Source organism: Nannospalax galili, unplaced genomic scaffold (genome assembly GCF_000622305.1).
Source record: "Nannospalax galili isolate Female #2095 unplaced genomic scaffold, S.galili_v1.0 scaffold1827, whole genome shotgun sequence".
In the NCBI taxonomy this organism is placed as follows: Eukaryota; Metazoa; Chordata; class Mammalia; order Rodentia; family Spalacidae; genus Nannospalax; species Nannospalax galili.
The window spans coordinates 238,901-259,095 of NW_008355785.1; the positions used below are offsets into that span (position 1 = coordinate 238,901).

Sequence of the window (20,195 nt, forward strand, 5' to 3'; positions counted from 1 at the left end):
TATATATTAAAGTAAAAACTCTAGGTATGAGGCATGGGCAGAGGAGGGAAAAGTGGATTTAAGGGGGAACAGCCGTAACATACAATGTCTATGGTACAAGAGATGGAAAGTCAAACATACTGTAACAGACGAGACAGAGGGACAGAGAAGGGCGAGGTGGTAGAAAGACCAGCGTGTCCCCTGATTTGGTCCTCTAGACACAGCATACATCGCTAGGCAACATGACAGATGGGCCCCTCCTCCATCACTGTTTCCTGTCCTGTGTTAGAGCAACTGCTACTGTAAAGAACGCCAAAATCAATCTCTCTCTCTCTCTCTCTCTCTCTTTCTCTCTTTCTCTCTCAAGTGAGAGAGGTTTAATACCTTTTTCCCTGGTGGTAAGGAGGGATCATTATTAAGGGAAATTAGAGAATTTTGTTTTAACCGTTGCATATGCTTTTTCTTTTTTGGTCTTTTTGAAACAGGGTCTCCCTGTAGCCCCAGCCGGCCTGGATTCACTATGGAGACCAGGCTGGCCTCCAATTCACAGAGATCCGCCTGCTTCTGCCTCCTGAGTGCTGGGATTAAAGGCGTGCGCCACCACGCCCAGGCCCCTGGTTGCATATACTTTTTATTAATTAGTTTTTTATATAAAGCCACTTTATGGTGATGAACACACAAATTAAAACATCACACAGCTACATGAACGTACCCGTTCAACAAACACTTGTCCCAAACCCCACACATCTCAACGAACATTCTAATACAGTTAGAATGGCCATCTGAAACTATGGAGCTTTGTTTAGGGTTTTACACTTTCACTGTCAAGGACATTGTTATGCACTTCTCCACCAGGAAAAAGGGAAAATCCAGGGCAGAGTTAAAACTAGAAAAACAACGAGCTTTATATCCTCTTCCAAGACTCATGTGTCCTCTGCTTGTATTTGGTTTTTCCTCATCACCTAATATGACCCCATCTTGTCACAAATTTGTTCCTTGGTAACTTCACACCTGTGTGTCTCACCCCCTCCTCTCCTTCCTCCTCCTGCCATCCCCCACCCCCCTCCCTACAAATCCCTTCTTCACATTTGTTTCACTTTGTGACCTACTGATTTTAACCAGGACAATCTGTGTGGCTGCAGGTTCTCACCTATCCATTGTGTATCATTGTAGATGCTCAAAACCAAGTGTGTTTGTGGCAGGTAACTTTACAGAAGTCGGGACTGTCATTGTGTACGATAGAACACTCGGAGAATCCCAGCTATGTAGAAGAAACAGTGTTTTAGTTGAGCTTTCTTTGTCTAAACTGTGGTTACATCAACTGGAGTGGATGCTGAACAGAGCAAAATAAACGTTAAATATTTTCTTATTAAAGACAAACCAACGGGGGTGGAGGGATGGCTCAGCAACTAAAAGTACAAACTGCTCTTCCAAAGGACCTGAGTTCAGTTTCCAGTGCTCACATCAGGGATCTCACAACCGCCTATAACGACCTTAAGTCCTGGGAATCTGACACTCTCTGCTGCATTCTGAGGGTACTGCAGTCATGTGCACCCCCCATATATACATACGTGCAAAATAAAAATGAATAAATCAGTAAAACCAAACAAAATCACATTTTTCTGTAAGGTTTTTGTGTGGCTATTTCTTCTTATTGAACTATGGATGTCTTCTTCTAAACCCACTTTGCAAAAACTGCTTCTCTTTAAAAAAAAATCATGACTGTTTGTTAGGTTTTAAAAAATATTTATTTTTAATTTTGTATATGTTTGAGTGTCAGAGTGCGGTGCCCAAAGAGGCCAGAAGAAGGCATTGGGTCACCTGGAGCTACAGGTGGTTGTGAGCCACCAGCCCTGTGTGTGTTGAGACCTGAACTCAGGCCCTTTGGAAGGGCAGGACACACTCTTGACCGGGGAACCAACTCTCCATCCCTGGCTGTGGGATTTTTATCACACATTTTCTATATGCATTACAATGATCATATCATAGTGTGTGTGTGCGTGTGTGTGTGTGTGTGTGTGTGTGTGTGTGTGTGTGTGCTGGATGTACACGGCCATCTGTGGGTACAGGGGAGGACTTTGGGGGCTCTGCTCTATCACCCTCTGCCCTAGTCCCTTGACACAGGATCTCTCACTATACCTGGAGCTGGGCTGGTGACCACCAAGCCCCAGTGATCTTCCTGTCTCCTCTCCTCACAGCACTGAACTTACTAGCACACCTTAGGCCTTTTGCTGGTTCTGAGGATTTAACTTGGGTTTTTGCTTATGTAACAAGCACTCTTACCCACCGAGCCATCTAACTGCTTGGCCCTGATCATGTCACGTTTTTCCATGGACTAACTCGTAGTGTTTAATTATCCTTGCAAACCTGGGACAGAGCACGCACAACCGTTTTATAATGTATATAGTTATAGTTTCTTGTTCATGGTTTGCTTAGAATGTCTGAGTTTATGCATATGGAAAGAGGGCTCTGCTATTTTACTTCCCTCCAACATTCTTGCCACATTTGATTGTATCTGAAACTCCAAAATAAAACTTTGAGGCCACTGCCCTTGGGAAGAATGAAGCTACTTCTGTTTGGAAAGAAGAGCTCAGAAGGGTGCTGAGTGACCACAGAGGTGATCTGTGGCACAGGCTTCCCCTGCCTAGCCTGGTCTTCATCCCTCTTCTTTCCTAACAAATAAATGGCAATTTATTCAGTTACAATAATACACCATTTTCTTTTTGGGTCTTTTCACTGTAATAAACTGTCTAGCCAATTTCTATCTCTTATTCTCATCAAATACAGGAGCACTGAATTTGGATGAGCAGGGCTGGAGAGATGGCTGAGTGGTTAAGAGCACTGGCTCCTCTTGCAGAGGACCTGGGTTTGATTCCCAGCACCCACATGGCAGCTAACAACCATCTGTAACTCCAGTTCCAGGGGAATCCAGCGTCCTCCTCTGACCCCTGTGGGCATTGCATGACACAGGCGCACACACTTACATGAACATGGATGAGCAAGTCTCTATAGTAGGATACAGAGTAGGATACGTACCTTTGGGTTATGTGCCCATGAATGGTATCCTGGGTATAACTTAAATAAAACTAGGCGAGTTAACCGTGGGTCCCTTTTCTTTCATGCGGTTGGAATTCACCCATTCACGTAGATGCTGACGTTCTGTAAATTCTAACCTGGGTGGAGAAGGAGGGGTCAAAGCCACTAGCAGTGGGCTTTAGTCATCAAATTGTCTCACACACTAGTGAAAACCAACTCATTGGAAATGGTGCTCCATCTTGTGGCCGCTCGGACACTCAGCAAGGAAACAAGCAGTCAGCCTTCCGGCTCAGGCCCCGACCTCAGCAGATACTTGGAGGAGTTACTTCGCTCTGGTCAGCTCCCCCTGCTGAATTTCTAAGTACAGCTGCAAAAAGAAAGTGTTCAAATGCAGGAAATTCCCTTCTGAAATAGAATGTAGATTCCAGCTCTGAAGGGAGAATCTGGGGACCTTCTTATCTCCTCCCACCCTAAGGGCTACTTTGCTTCAAGTTAAAGAAATCCTGTCTGAATGATTCAGCACCTTGGCCTGAGGCTGGGTTTCCCTTCACACACCTATCTCCTGCCTCTCCAGGCTCCGCATTCCATCTGAGAGACTGTTTCTCCCACACTGATTACAATAGAAGCTGCTCAGTTTGAAGGAAATTACAGGGGAAAGTTTTTGTTTCTTCAAATACAGGTGAGGACTCTGCAGCATCAAGGTGTTTAGCTCATAAAATCTAGTGCAGGGGCTGAGGATGTAGCTCAATTGGTAGATTCCCTACCTAGCATGCAAGAAACCTTGAGTTAAATGAGCAAGATGTGAAAATGGGTGGGGTGTCATCCCAACACTCAAAGGTCGAAGGAGGTGGATCAGTCGTTCAAGGTCATCCTCAGCTACATGGTGAGTTCATGGTCAGCTTAGTTACTTGAGACCTTGTCTCAAAAGTCACAAAGCAAACAAACAAAAACATAAAGTCTGGTGCAGAACTCAGCAGCAGGCACACAGATATCTATATTACAGTCCACACCCCCAGAACATATATTTTTCACTAGGAGCTGGTGCCGTGGTCCCTGGAAAGAAGGTGTGGTCAAAAGTCCAGTTACCAACTTAAGTCTCAATAGAAAGACTGCTGTCCCTGACATCTTGTGCAAAGCCCTGTGGGCACCACTCTTTGAAGTTCAGGTGTCTGCAAGTTAAGGTGTCAATATTTTGTCCTTCTGGAAGAACAGGTTCTCAGGAACAGTTGGCAGAATTAATAATTAACTGGAAAGACGTTTCCTTTGCCTTCCACCCCCCTAACCTAACCACAAATCGTGTCCCAGGAAAATCAGCACAGCTAAACCTGCATCAACTTGTGCCTGAATACACATAGCATGGGAGAGAGACAGACCGGGGACAGTCTCTGAATCAGCAAAAAGCCCACGTCTCTGCCCTCGCTCCCTCAGCCTCTGGAGCTAACCGGCATCAGTGTTTCATTTTTATTATTTGAGTGTTTCACACATGCATATGATCTATTTTGATCTGATTCACCACGCGATCTCTTTCCTCTGATTCCTCCCCTTTTCCTCCCCTACTTCACACACTGTGTCCATTCTGGGCCGCCTGTATGTGCATGGGTGTGGGGCCCATGGGTAGTTTCTCAGGGGCAGCATCCCTAAAGAAAACGGACTCTCCCTCTCCCAGCAACCATCAGGTGCACTAGCATCTCAGTTAAGGGGGGAACTTCATGCACCCTCATGGACAGAAGTCCATGCTGGGGTTTTGGCTGGCTTGACCTTGTGCAGCTCTTGTGTGTGAAGCCACAACATCTGAATTCACGTGTGCAATGGAGCTGTCATGATCATCAGGTTTCACATAGTAATAAGCTGCCCCCCTAAGTTCTTAGCTTTATATCCATAGATCACTGCATCGTTCAAGTCCCATCAGAGGAGCTCCTTTCTACCTTAGATGGTGGATAATACGGGTCAACATGCAGAAGATGAGAAACCGTGGCATGCTGGGCTATAAATCTGTATCACACGCCCTCAAGTTTCTGTCCCGATTTTTTAGGCCAACAGCTGCCAAACAGTTACTTTTGACCAGTGTGTTATCTTCCTATTGAAGTTGCAATCTGAGCGTAAATTTTGGAAGATTTAGTCAAAAAAGTAAGACAACCGATGCTGATCACATTGGACCAGCTCCGTCATGGAAGGCCCAGTGCCTTCTTATTGGATGACCTCTTTATACTGGTGTGATTTTGCTCTCCAGGCACATAAAGCTACCGCACAAAGCATCATCTCTGGGATTACCCATGATTCCTTGACTGTGGGGTCTCTCCCTCCTCTTGTGGGTCGTTGGCCACCGATCCATGAGGACAAAGGGAGCAGAAGCGATGAACGGGGTCAGGACGGCCAGTGAGCACTGACAGAAGAAAGCCCTTCTGGGGAGGCAGATTCAGTGAAACAGCTCCGTTTATTCAGTGGGGGTCAGGGAAAATATAGTGTGGAGGCAGCAGCCAATGCTTCAGCTGATAGGTGCTCAGAGTATGCTTTATTTACATGTGGCAGGGGATCCTATCATCTGACGATGGGGAAATGCCTAATTATCATATAGAAAAAACCTGGGGGTAGTTTTATTGCAGGTAACTATGCCAAAGGTCATGTTCCAAATAAGGTCAGGCATCCGTGCTTGGTGGCACTTTCCAGGTAAGTCAGGCAGAGAGCAGGAGGCCTCTGCTGAGAAAGGGAGTCCTTCCATATAGCGCCGAACCCCTTAGAGCTATCTGGACATGGAGGACTACAACCTTAGCAGCAGGGTCCCCCAACACTTGACCATCATTCTGGTGTTCCTCACAGGGTTGTGTCTGATGAAGCAACTGACTGACGGCAAGTAAAGTGTAGAAACAGGTCCACACTGGAACTCACTGGCCTTGTGATTTTTCCCAGCATCCTTCAGTTGTAAATGGTGTCCTGGCCTTGTGAAGACTCAGTTGCAGCACCACATGGATGCCATTACCTTTCAGGGCTGAAACCATGTCCTCTGGGAAACTGTACTTCCCTTTTTTGGATATTAGATGTGATTTAAAGGGATGTATACAGCATCAGGTTGACATGGATGAATTTGGATGGTTAGTTTTCTATGTCAGTGTGATGAAGCTATAGTAATCAATCAAACACTATTTCAGATATCACATTTTACATGTTTACCATCTCTACTGAATTGACTTTAAGTAAAGGACACCGTCCCTGACAGTCAGGGTGGACCAGAACCAGTTGGTTGGGAAGGTTTTATGAGTAGAGCCTGAGGTTTTCATCAAGAAGAAAACACCATACCATTTTGTTAGCTAATTAAAAAATTAAAAAAACTGAGGCCAGAGAGATGACTCAGCAGTTAAAAGCACTGCTGCTCTTGCAGAGGACCTGGGTTCAGTTCCCAGCACCCACATGATAGCTAACAACCATCCATAACTCCAGTTCCCTATTTTGGCCTCTGTAGGCACTGAGCGCACATGTAGCTCATACATACACACAGGTAAACACTCACACACAATAAAAATAGATGTCTTTTAAAAATAATATTTTAGCTGGGCGTAGTACTGCATACCTTTAATCCCAGCACTTGGGAGGCAGAGGCAGGAAGATCTCTGTGACTAGATGATCACAGTCAGGGGACATGCTGATTTCTTTACCACCTCTTCTCTGTCCTTTTATCTTGTCTGGTATAGTTTTGCTTGCTTTTTAAGCTTCTGTGCATGTATGTAGCATATGTGAAACATGCCTCCCCCAAAACTCCTGCCCTTTCCTCGTCTCTCTCCACGCCTGATAGTTTCCTATACCCTCCCTCACAGTTTTACTTTTATATGTATGTATGCATATGTATATGCATTCATGCATGTGTATATGTGTATGTAGATACATATGATTTATGAATCTACTGAGCCTGGTTTATTTCACTTAATTTGATCATCTCCAGTTGTCTGTTACAACAGTGTCATAGTTGAACTGCTTGGTTTTTGAGACTGGCTGTGACCTGATCCCTCCTGCCTCTCTCCTTCTCAAATACTGGAATCATAGGCATGTACCACCATGCCAACAAAATTTGACCTGTTGCATAAGTAATCTTTGGGGATTTATTTTATTTTAAATTATGTGTATGTGGGTCTGTGTATGTGTGTAGGTAGGTGTTTATGAGTGTGGTGTACCAGTGGAGGCCAGAGACATCAGATCCCCTTGGAGCTGGAATCACATAGGCGGTTATGATCCAGGGCTCTGTGCATGCTAGGCAAGCACATTACCTAGAAAGTGAGTGGTGTGTAGCTCACTTCAAAGAGTCTTGTGCCACTGAGCTGCTGACTACACCCTTGTCGAGTTCCCCAGACTCCCAGGCAGATGTTTCTCACCTGGGTGCTCCACCAGCTGTGGGTCTTGCTCTGGACTACACTGAGTCCTGAGGTCTTGGGAAAAGTAGCTCTGGCTCTAATGGTCTCAGCAGAAAATATACCAAGGGACAGAGGAGGGGTGATGGGACAAAAACCAACTGGATAACAGGAAACAGGAATCCGGGGTTCTGGGATTTACAGTGACCTGGTGGCCACACCCAAGTCACACTTTTCTTAAGAGCATTTGAGGAGTGAGCTGGTTCCTTCTAGAAACTGGTGTACCTGAAGGTCCACTTCTGCTTCAGTGTTGTGCTGGATTAACAGGCTTGAACCATTTCCATATCAGAAGTGAAGGAATTTGGGTATCCAAGCCTCTTCTCTGCATAAGGAAAGGGGCAAATGTTGGGGTAAAAAGAATCTGTGGTCAACAGTGAGAGGCATAGATGAAACTCTGCGGTCAGAGGCAGAGGAACCAGAAACATAAACGGGGAGCTCAGAAAACAAAGGTGAGGGTTTAGAGATTAGAGGATCAACACCTCACACCTGTGCAGAGTCCTCTGCTGTAATAACAGATACTTTCGAAGCTTCCCGAGGGAAAGAAGGGGTTTGCAAGTGAATACGCACAAAACTCAGGAAGTCTTATGGGAAAATTAAAGTGGCAAAGAGCATCACTGGGCAGAGAGAAGGACCCAGATGCCAAGAGAAAATAAGAAATGACTCACTGTAGAGAGTAGCTGCTGGACAGATTTTTGAAGACATTTGAAGTCTCACTGTTCTTCTTAAAGCTGGGTGGATGGGCACGCCTACCTGTTCCCCACAGCCAGGTCCACACCTTACTGAAGCCCAGGAAAGCTTGGTTCCTGGTTGTCAAAGGGCCCATGATCAGCACCCCAGCACCTGGGAAAACGCACAGAGGAAAGTGTGTGGGGAAAAGTTCACAGGATAAAGAAAAGAACGAAAGACTTCTGCTCTCTGCGGTCCCATTGCGCAATCTAGGCAAACCACAGGGAAGAGGCATTTGGCTGTGCTGGGTGGGGAAATCCAGCTCACTAGTCAGAAGATGAACCATTCACTGGTAATGGCTTCTGTGAGCATCGAAGGCTGTCACTGAGGACCTGGGCTGGCTCAGTCACTCGTTGGGTGAATGAACAAACCATTTAACCAGGGCTGAGCATTTTCAATCAAGGGCGAGAGTAAATATTTCATACCAGGCAAGCCGTAGAGTCCCCAGCTCAGCCTTATGAGTCCATAGCCACTAATACGTAGATGAGGGAGGTAGTCAGGTCCCAGCAACACTTGGTTTGAGAACACACCAATTGAATTTCACACATCACAAATTATCCTTCATTAGATTTTTCTTCAGCCACCAAAGAAACAAAAGTAAAAACTATTCTTGGCTTTTACAAGACTGTGCAGAAACAGTTGCCGGGCTGGATGGATGTGTGAATTAAGAGTCCCAACCACCTCACTTGTGATTCAGAGCCATAAGACTTGCACAATAATTTTATTTGAACAGCTCAGACAAGATAACCTATGCAGAGCCCATAGCATGTGCAATAAATATTGTCCAAGTGTTTGTAATCAGAAAACATCTTTTGTGTCTGTCCCACAGTCTCTGTGTGGAAGTCTGTACCTTTCTCTCAAATCTCTGTCGTCAGCTCAGACATCACCTTTGAACCCCAGGCACCTCCTGGGGTTCACCTGCCCCTTCAGACCCACCTCCAACATTTTCTCTCATTGTCTTTTTCTGTGAACTCTGTGCTGTGGTGTAAACTGGGGTCTCCTGCATTTTAAGGCTGTAGCTCTAATCCTTGGGACCTAACAATGTTCAGAGTTAGGGTGTTTAAAAAAGTAATTAAAGCTAAGTAAGATTATTCCGGTGATGTAGCCCTAACGCTACATCAGTGGTATCCCTTCGAGGGAAAGGAGACACCAGGATTGTGTAAGCACGGGGAAGACCACGCAAGGAGGAAGAGATGGCTACATGTCGGCTGAGGAAAGAGGTTCCAGGAGACACTAAACCCTAGATCTTGGACTTTCAGCATCCAGAATGGTGACAAACTCAATTGCTATTACTTAAGACATTTTGAAGTCCTAGCGAAGCAAAGTGATCTACTCCGCTTTCCTTGGGAGAGTCCAACCTCCCTGATGATCTCAAATCTCAGTTACCCCAATGTTTTAAAGAACATCGTTGTGGGTGGGGTTGTAGCTCTTTTAGTGTTCTGTGAGACTCTTCCTGGAAAGTTGCAACCCAAAGGTCTACTGAACTGGATAGAGAACCAACAACACACCAGAGTCACCATTACAGCAACGTCCATCTTGGCCAAGTAATGAGTTTACTGGGCTTACTACAGCAGAGTGGATGAAGAGTTACAGGCACAGGGATGGTTCAAAGGCAATGGCGTGCATCACTGAAAAGCCCACCCTGGCATGGATGAGGACTCATAGGAGCTGTGTCTCTGGAACTCCTCAGGATTTGCAGGCGGCTTGACAACGTGGAGCGGTGTTCCTGCTCTCGTCCCTCAGTAAATGTCTGCTGCTTACATAACCCTGGGGCAGGGCCCTGTGCATCTACTTAGTTGGAGGAACTTCTTGAGACTTGTGTGTTATTGACTTCCTGAGCCTCCCTGCTCCTTCCTGGAGGGACTGTTTGAACTCAAAGGCAATTGCTACATAGCCGTGTAGCGCCTTGCCTCGTGTGCACGAAGCCCTGCATGAGTTGTGTGTGACTGTAGGCAACACAATCCTAGCATTTGGGATGTAGAGACATGAGGGTCAGAAGTTCAAGGTCTTCCTTGGATACACAGTGTGTTTGTGGATAGCATGGGATATGTTAGACACTAGCTTTGAAAATAGAGAGAGGGAGAGAGAGAAATAGACAGAGGGAAAGACACAGAGGGAGAGACGTACAGAGACAGAGAGCTAGAGAAGAAATACATCTGATCATGAGATTCCCTGACATTTCTCCACTTTGGTACCTATGCTCTCTCCCCTCGAATCTGGGAGTAACTGGAAAAAACTGAGTTGTCAGACACCCAGATGGTGTCTACAGAGACTAGAGAATTGCTTAGTGTGGAAAATATCCATACACCTGTCATCAAAAGCATTGTGAGAAGTACAGAGACCAGGTTTTGCGTGACTCTCATCTCTGACTTTCATTGCTTGCCTCTAATTCTCCTCACCTTAGTAAATGTTTTGTTCATTTTCCTGAGTCTCTAAGGAAGGAAGACCCTGGACACCCAGAGGCCTGGGCCCTGAGATTCAGAGGACTGACCTCCTATAATCTCACAGAAGTGAGCAAAGATTCAGACTCAAGTTTCCTTAGAAGACTGCTGTGCTCCAGTGAAATGGCAATGGACTGGCAATGTCTACGGTGACTTCTGGAAGTCTTAAGAAACTCTGAGTTTCTATCACATTCTTCTCATTCCTTTCTGCATTTCTTCAGGTTTCTGCTGAGAGCCAAGCACCTCAGTTATTTCACTGGACGCCAGGAACTATCCACAGGAAGGAGAGCTCAACTGGAGGTACGCTGGACTCTGACAACAGGTGTATCATTGTATGGATGTCCATTATGTGACAGTCACTTCCTAATGTCTTTTCCAGAACTATTGCATGTTTTACTCACTTGCTCTGTATACCTTCTGGGCTCTTGACTAGGGATAAAATGATGAGAACAAAATAATTTGGAATATTCAAAAACTGAGTATGAAAAACTATCACATTAATTACTAAACAGTCATATTAAGTACTTTTATTTTGGTTTCATGTGATGAAGATTTGATTTAGGATGGGTTGGATTTTATAAGATGCATTTAAGACGATTGTCCCAGAGTTTTAAACTTTTTTCCCCCAGCATGGCTACTAGACAATTGCTGGTCACTTATGGGAGTCATGTTTGTAGCTCAGTTACGTCTTTGTTGGACAGTGTAGTGCTAGGACACGTGGTATTTTTGTTCACATTTACATATGATTGCAAAAAGCTTTTTAGCATGGAAAATAAATGAATTACACAAGGAAAGTAGCTGGTTGACCAAACTGTGCTCAGGGATCTTGTGTGATGTTGTGTCAGGCTTGACCTCTGAAGACTAATATTTAAGCAGAGACATGAGTACTCAGAAAGAGCCAGGAGAGGGGCACCTCAGGGGAGATTGAGGAGGCCTGGCTGGTGAAGTTTCAAGGGACGCTATCAGAACTCTTTGAATGATATTTGGAATTGAGACTCTGTGATTTCTGGTTGGCTGGGGCTGAAGAATCAGCTGTGATTAAGAAGAGACCAGGACCACTAAAGTGAATCCTTTGTTTTACTGGGACAACTGATGGCTGCTCAGCTGGGACTGAAAGATCATCAATTAAGATGAAGCCAGCATCACTGAGGTGAAATCCCCTGGGAAACATTTCCTCTGGGTCAGCACACTTAAAAGCTGTGGTCCAGTGGGGAGCCACGGCTGCATCTCCAGCCGGTAGCCGAACTTGGGAATGTCTAGGAGTCTCCCATGTGGTACTGGTTTTGAAGGCATGAAGGTGTCATGGAGAGAAGCTAAGGCTTGGCACCCTGTGAGGCCAAGGGAGCCAGTGGTGAAGGTGCAGCCTCAGTTGTGGAGAAGACCCCAGCAGATGGTAAAATGCGAGGACTGTGGAATGGCCATCAAGGACAGTAGCATGTGTGGAGTGCAGCCAGCTTGAGCCCACGAGACAGCAAAATTGTTTTAAGCTAAACATGTGTTTAACGGCACATGTCTGAAATCCTCAATTTTTTTGGCTATCTTGCCTCTCTGGCCTTGAACTCCTGAGCGCAAGCCATCCTGGTCCTCAGATCTACCCCCTTAACCAACAGCTGGGATCACAGAGATGTGCGACCATGGCCTTATTTGTACTATTATAAGGTCATAGGGTCTCTGTCCAGAGAGTGGATTTTAGGGAAAGGGTGTCCGATTCAGGTACAAATTATTTAGTGAAAATATGAGGGGCCATGGTCAAGGGCAGTGGTGATGTGGATGAGTCTCCTGTGTGTTCAGGGTGTAAAGTGGGGCTGGATTGGTTGGAAGGCAAAGGAAAAAGAAATGAAAGGTAAATCTCACAGCTGGAACCTCATCATGGAATCTGTGAACTACAAGTAGAAGTGGTGTTTGGAAATGGGGTGTTAGAGTGCAGTTGGGCAGTGCTGAGTCTGGGGTGCTGCTGGAACTCTGATGCAGAGACATTTGGAAGCTAGTTGGTTATTTCAAGAGAAGTATGTCATTTTAAGCCAGGTGGTTGGATAGTACTGTCTTTCACCTACAGAAAGATATAGCAGAGATGAGTGTGTGGATAGGTGCAGCTCCACCATTTAGAGCCAAATTTAGAAGAGGAAATCCTGGCAAATTGGACTGGGAAGAAGGTGGTCCACCGAGCTATAAACGCAACCAAGAATGTGTTACGTGGACCTTTTTTTTTTTTATCAGTTTAAAGGGTGCTGCACCATGGGGACATCAGGATAAGGACTGAGAAAGGACCACTGTGTTTGGTAACATGGAGCATCCTTGAGGATGGACATTCTGTGAAGTGCAGAGGACTCAAGTCAACATCAAGTGTGTTCAGAAGTTGAGGTGAAGAACTAGAGGGAGCTGGTACAGGTCCCAGGTCCCACCATGTTTGTTCAGAGAAACAGAGCATCTCTCTGTTTGTTTCTTTTCCTTATGCCTCCCTCCCTCCCTCCCTCCCTCCTTCTCTCCCTCCTTTCCGTTCTTCTTGGGATTAAACCCAGGGTTTCACACGCTCTAGACAAGTATTCTACTACTGAGCCACATCTCTTAGCCTCACTGATGGATGTTAGGCAGATGCTCTACCACTAAGTTGTATTCCTAGCCCTCTTTACTTTTTGAGACAATTTCTCACAAAATTGAAGATCTAGAAATGACTCTATTGCCCAGGAAGGCCTTGAAAGTACAATCCTCTTGACATAGGCTCTGGAGAGGCTGGTGTTACAGACCTGCCTGGGACGATGTCTCTTATGAATTAATACAGTATCTTTATTTATTCTGTGAGAATCCCAGGCATGTAAACAATATATTTTGATCTCACCTACCCGCCATGCTCACCTTCTAGTGCCTCCTGGTACCCTCTGACGTGTTCCCTCCTAACTTCATGACTTTTTCTTTTTTTTTCCTTTATAACCCACTGAGACAATTAAGACTTCTATATGTGAGTAGGTGTGGGTCCACCCACTATAGCATGAGCAATCCCCACAATCCTTGAAGAAATATGACTCTCAGTCTCTCATCAGCCATCAACTGCCAGCAGGTCCTCAGCTAGCGACTGGGCTTCATGAGTCCTTCCCTATTCTGGTTGGAATGTTAACCGGTTCCATCTTGTACAGGTCTTGTGCAGACAACCACCGCTGCTGTGAGCTCACGTGTGCTACAGCCCTGTGGTGTCTGGGGGACACTGTATCACAGCACTCCTCTCCAGTCTGTGGCTCTCGTGATCTTCCTTCCTCCCTTCACTGATGTTTCCTCCTAAGCCTTGGTGAGAGGTGATGGAGAAGCCGCACTTGTGGTTCTGGATGCTCTCTGTTTGAGTGGAACTGGCATGATAAAATGTTTATGTAATGATGAACTTGGTCTACTAGCAATGATATCCTGTTTTTGGTTGCTGTTGTGTTGGTTTTGGGGAGAAAAGAGAAGCAAAAATGAAGAAGTCAAGTTTCTGGGAGGGTGAGAGAGAGAAGGATCTTTATTCTACAGAGGACCTCAGTGAGCATGAGGGTGAACATGAAAAAGAGGACGTGTGAAGGGAAGAGCGCGAGGAGAACTGTCATACCAGTGCAGGTATCTGGCCACCAGGCGGAGGCGCTTTAGAGAGGCAAAGGCAGAGCTTGGCATTGGCTACACTGGAGTTTCAAGGTTTCTTGTCTCCACAGACTGGCTGGAGATGCTGTTGGAAGAAAACACTACTGAAACCCTTGGACTGTGGTTTCCTCCTGATGAGGAATTGCTGATGATGCCTCACAATGTTATGAGAATTAAATGTGGTGTGTGTGGGGCGGGTGGGGTAGCACACAGCTCTCTTTTCAGAACCCTGGAGGTTGAGGGGAACATGAATTTGAGGCCAGCCTGGGCTACATAACAGGATTCCATCTCAAACAAATACAATTCTTATTGCGCTAATGGTCAATGGACTTGAAAAGAAAGCCCAGATTTCACAATCTCTGGCACAAAGGAGCAACACTTGTTGGATTCTTTCGGAAGGCAAAAATGGTTCTTGCTGCTTCAATGCCTGGAGAGTTGAATTCACTTATCCACCTTGAAAAAAATATTGTGATGGAGATGAAACTAGAAAAAATAGCTTCTATCTGCTCATGAGTCCCATGTCCTTTGCCTACGATTCTGTCCTTCCTCATGACCCGATATTATACTGTCTTGGTGTCTTTTCTGAAGTTTAGACTTACACACACACACAGCCCCATTTACATATGCATATATACATTTCTCTTAAAGAGGTGAAAAAGTCAAGCATATTGATAATTCTCAAATTTGTATAGCTATGGAAAATCGTCTTAGCCTTTGTAGAAAGAGATTGTAAGGCAGGATCATAAATAATTAGAAATGCAGAAGTGAGGTTATGGGCAGCAGCTCCAGCCTCTTCTAACATACCCTGGAGCGAATCCTACCTTCCAAACAGGCTACACTCCTTGGTACACCTTATAGAGTGTCCTGTCCCTGCACCAGCAGGGGTCACCATATTCCTCCTTGCCCAACCCCTACCACACAGCCGTGTACCCCATAAGAAGTGCTTATACCCAGCAGAGCCTGTATGCCCAGCAAGGCACATACTACACACATACATACTACACACACACATACTACACACAGCTGCTGTATGCAGCACCCCTCATCCACCACACCATGGTGGTGCAGCCCGACGGCATGCCAGCGGCGGTCTACCCTGATCCCATCCCCTCTCCTAGAGGCATTGGGGTCCCCATGGACATGGTGGCTGGAACCACGGTGGCCATGTCAGCAGGTAACCTGCTGGCTGCTTGTTCTCCAACTCCTGTTGCCCCCTCACATATTGCACCTACATACTAGGCCCTAGGAACACGCACCTACAGCTATGTGCGTCCTCAGTGACGATTGCCCTGCAAATTAGTATTTGAGGATGGAGCTGGGCAGTCACATCATTGAGCTCCACAGGCTTGTGCCTCAAACCAGGACTTTTCTTCTTAATGCTCGTGACGCTTAGCTAAACAGCGAGTCCCAGCACGGCCGGTCCCAGGCACCTCTAGTCTCCAACTAACTCTGTGGCTTGGTCTTCAAGCAAATCTTGTTTTGTGGACTGCCGGGCAATTTTTTTTAGCTGACTGTAATGATAAAAGGGAGCGTTAATCTATTCTGAATCGTACCTAGTTGAATGCATGTTTATAAAAACAAACACAAAAACAAAGCTTGCTCAATCTACCTATGCAAAACCATCATATGCAAAACCCAAAGGAATGGACTGCTTTACAACCTGTTTCACTCCTGTACTGTTCTGATGAAAGCTGAGTCTCAAAGTTATACCTGTTGAAGTGAATGTCTTCACAAAGCATCTGACCTGCCGCTGTGATTGTTCAGCCTCTTGGGGTTGGTGAGGGTTGCCAGCTAGGGGCGTGGGCTTCCTGTGTTCAACTAACTACCTGTTCCTTCAGCACTGCCTGAATCTGGAGGGAGCTGCAGGGACTGGGAGGGAGTAGACAGCCCGTGGGGGCTCCAGGGCAGGGAGCGTCCCTCTCCTCCGTTTTTGCTTAGATGTGGTCTGGAGGATCAGGGGTGGACCCGAAGCTTATCAGGAAAGGTGGGAGCTGGGTGGTGGTCCAGCTGGGATGAGTGGTGGGCTGTGTCTGCGGAGCAGTGTCTCTGGCCTTCTGCTCTCTGGGTTTCCACTATGTCTCACAGGATGTTTTGTATGTTGGGAAATCCCAGTGTTAGAACTAAACTGACTTCCTAGGAGGGAAGATGTCAAAGGGAAGTAGCCACATTTGGAGGTGGCTTTGTCTGCTTTATATGGCTTAGAGAATCATTCCTTTTTCCCCTTGAGAAGCACTGAGTCAGCTGAAAACACGTAGTCATGGCTGTATTCAGGACACAGATAAGGGCAGAGATTTCAGCTGTGTGTTGTGGAGAACACTATATTTAAGACTGATTAAAAGAGAATGTATTTTTGTTTATTTTTATTATTATCACTGTTTATTATTATTATTGGTCTTTTGAGACAAGGTCTCCCTGTAGCTCCAGTTGACCTGTAGACTGGGCTGGCCTCCATCTCACAGAGATCCACCTGCCACTGCCTCCTGAGTGCTGGGATTAAATGTGTGTGCCACCATGCCCAGCAGAAATGATTTTTTTTAATCTTTAATTTTTAACTAAAAAAAGATTCATGTGTATGAATGTATTGCCTGAGTGCATGTAAGTGCCCCTGTGGCGTGCAGTGCCTGTGGAGGTCAGAAGGAGTCAGATCTCCTGGAACTAGAGCTATGGATTGTTAGCTGCCATGTAAATGCTGGGATTCGGGCCCAGTCTTCTTCAACTGCTGAGACAACTCTCCAGCCCCCCAAAATGATTTTTTAAATGTTATTTTTTAATCTAAATTATTTTGTTCATTTCTTAATTAGGTTAGTTCTTTGACAGTTTCATACAAGTATGTAATGAATTCTGGTTGCTGAACTGTTTCCTAGGAGAGATGAAGGGAAATGGGGAAATGTCCCCCTCAATTATACTCTCTGGTGAACCCCCACCCCCACAGTCTCTAGTGGACAGTTCTGATCCTGTGGTCAGACAATTGACCCTGATGAAACCAAACGAGTCATACAACAAAGCGAAAAGTCATGAATTAGGGACAGGGACAGTAGCAGGTGGGGGTTGGTGGTGTGGATTTGCTTGTTCATGCCCTTTGCTTTTCTAGTACTGGTGATAGAACCTGAGATCTCTTGCACTGCTAGGCAAGAGCTTTACCACTGAACTACATTCTAATCCCTCACTGGTGGGTTCTAGGAATGTCCTGTGTCAATGAGCCATGTATTCAATCTCTTACTTGTTGTTTTTAGGCAGGCATGGTACTGAGGAGCTATTTCACTAGACCCTCACTGGTAGAGTTTAAGCAGGTACTATCCTGATGAACCATGCCCTGACCCCTCACTGGTGAATTCTGGGCAAACACTGTGCTGCTAAGCCATGTCCCCAGGCCCTCACTGGTGAATTCTGGGCAAACACTGTGCTGCTAAGCCATGTCCCCAGGCCCTCACTGGTGAATTCTGGGCAAACACTGTGCTGCTAAGCCATGTCCCCAGGCTCTCACTGGGGGATTCTAGGCATGGGCTCCACCACTGAGCCACACCCCAGCCCCTCAATGGGGGATCCTAGGCAGGACTCCGCCACTGAGCCACACCCCAGCTCCTCACTGGGGGATCCTAGGCAGGGTTCCACCACTGAGCCACACCCCAGCCCCTCACTGGGGAGTCTAGGGAAGTGCTCTACCACTGAGCCACATCCTAGGCCGGCTGTAGTCTACACAGTGTAGCACAATGAAATGTGCCAGGTTTCCTGAACATTGGTGGAGGGTGTCACAAAGCCAGTGACTCCATTAAAAATGTCTTACAAGCTAGGGCATTAATTCCAGACCCAAGGACACCCTTCCACAGTGGTATCATACAGAAGTCAATAATGTTTTTATGGCTCCAATCCACTGCCTTATAAAACCAAAAGGATTCCAGGTCCTCTTTAGACTGATTTGGTTTTATGCTCAAAGTCGGTAAGAGGGACATCATCCCTGACTAAAACTGTGGTTTCACTAGCAGAGAACAAGCTAACAGAAGCCCAGGGGCAGGGGAGCATTCAGCATATCTGTAACAGTTTGCACACGCACACGAGTACACACACACATGAAATCTGCTACATCATAATTTCGAAGGGATAATGAGTTACCTTATCCAAATGAATATACCACCCATCTCACAAATATTGAAATGTCTTTAAAAAATCCACAATGCAGAAGGCAGTGGACCGTTACCTCTGGGGTCTATCCACTACAATCTGCCCCCCCTCTCACTATCATGATTTACTTTACTTAGTGAACTTCTGATTAAACTGTCTGCATCTCTCAGCTGAATTCTTTCCTTCAAGAAGACAAGAAATGAGAACAAATCTTCCCCCAGGACCTTACTTCATGTCCCATAATCTGAGCGTTGTGTCTGCCAGGTTCTTTTTTCTGCCCATCTTCAGTTCAACATCACTGCAGAGACATGGGAGCGTATGTTCTTTTAAACAAACAGTCTGAGGCGACCATGTGCTAATAGTTCTAAGGATGTGGAGAACTATGCTTTTCCCAAGGAACATCCAACAGAGAGCCAGTTTTATGGTATTACTGGTGGAAAGGGTCTCCTGGTTTCAGGGGGAGTGGGTTCTGAATGAAGATGCTGTAAGGTGGAGACACACTTGAGACGTGCCTGTTGTTGACCTGTTTCAGGTGCGGTCAGGATGGAAGCCAACTTCTCCAGTGCCCCGAACAGGTCACAAGTGGTGGTCTATGACTCTGCCATCTCCAGAGCCTTGTGGATCCTCTCAATGGTGGTCCTCTCCATCACCTGTGTCCTAGGTGTGCTGGGCAACGGGCTGGTGATCTGGGTGGCTGGATTCCGGATGGCGCACACCGTCACCACCGTCGGCTACCTGAACCTGGCTTTGGTGGACTTCTCTTTCACAGCTACTTTACCCTTCCTCATTGTCTCCATGGCCATGAAAGAAAAATGGCCTTTTGGCTGGTTCCTGTGCAAACTAGTTCACATCGTGTGAAGCATCAACCTGTATCAAAGTGTCTTCCTGATCACTCTCATTGCGCTGGACCGCTGTATTTGTGTCCTGCACCCGATGTGGGCTCAGAACCACTGCACGGTGAGCCTGGCCAGGAAGGTGATGGTTGCACCCTGGATTCTTGCTGTGACTCTTACCGTGCCACTGTTCCTTTTTGTCAGTACAGTAAGACACCTAGGAGGAGATGAGTACTGTACATTTAACTTTTTATCCTGGAGTGACACCATTGAGGAGAGGGTGAATGTGGCCATCACCACCTTTACAGCTATAACGATCATGGATTTCATCATTGGATTCAGCATGCCCATGTCCATCATTGCCATTTCCTATGGACCCATCGCTGCCAGGATCCACGCAGAGGCCTTGTTAATTCCAGCTGTCCCTTACACATCCTCACCACCATTGTGATTTCCTTCTTCATCTGCTGGTTCCCCTTTCAACTGGTTTCCCTGCTAGGCACAGTCTGGTACAAAGACATTCTGCTTGGTGGTGATTATAAAATCCTTATATTGCTCATGTACCAACAAGCTCCCTGGCCTCCTTCAACAGCTGCCTTAACCCAATACTCTATGTCTTCATGGCCCAGGACTTCAGGAAGAGACTGACCCACTCCCTGACCACCAGTGTGGAGAGAGCCCTGATGGAGGACTTGGCCCAGACTCCACCTACGAATTTGGAGAGGGCCATGAGTGAGGATTCAGCCCAGACCAGTGACACAGGCACCAACTCCACTCCACATCCCACAGATGCTGTCCTATAGGCAATGTGAAGACAGGGCTGGAGGGTGCTTTTGTGTCCCACCCCGTGGCCACATCCAGCATTATCTTACCTCACACCACACTTTTGAGTATTACTTTGGAAAACTATTCCTATGTTCCTGAATTTGGGGAATAGAAACTGAGGCTAATATTGCTGTCATATAGGGGGTTTTGCAATTAAGTCTATGGCCCAGGGTGAGTGGTGGCGAAATATTATAAAAGAAAAAGAAGTGATGCATATTTGCAGAGTTTAGATATGA

The 20,195-nt window shown here is 46.1% G+C and overlaps 2 pseudogenes; both read left to right on the forward strand.

Moving 5' to 3' along the window:
* Positions 1 to 14,092: 14,092 nt before the first annotated feature.
* LOC103750333 lies at positions 14,093 to 15,463 on the forward strand (annotated as a pseudogene).
* Positions 15,464 to 18,844: 3,381 nt separating this feature from the next.
* Positions 18,845 to 19,937, forward strand: LOC103750334 (annotated as a pseudogene).
* The last annotated feature ends 258 nt before the right edge of the window (positions 19,938 to 20,195 follow it).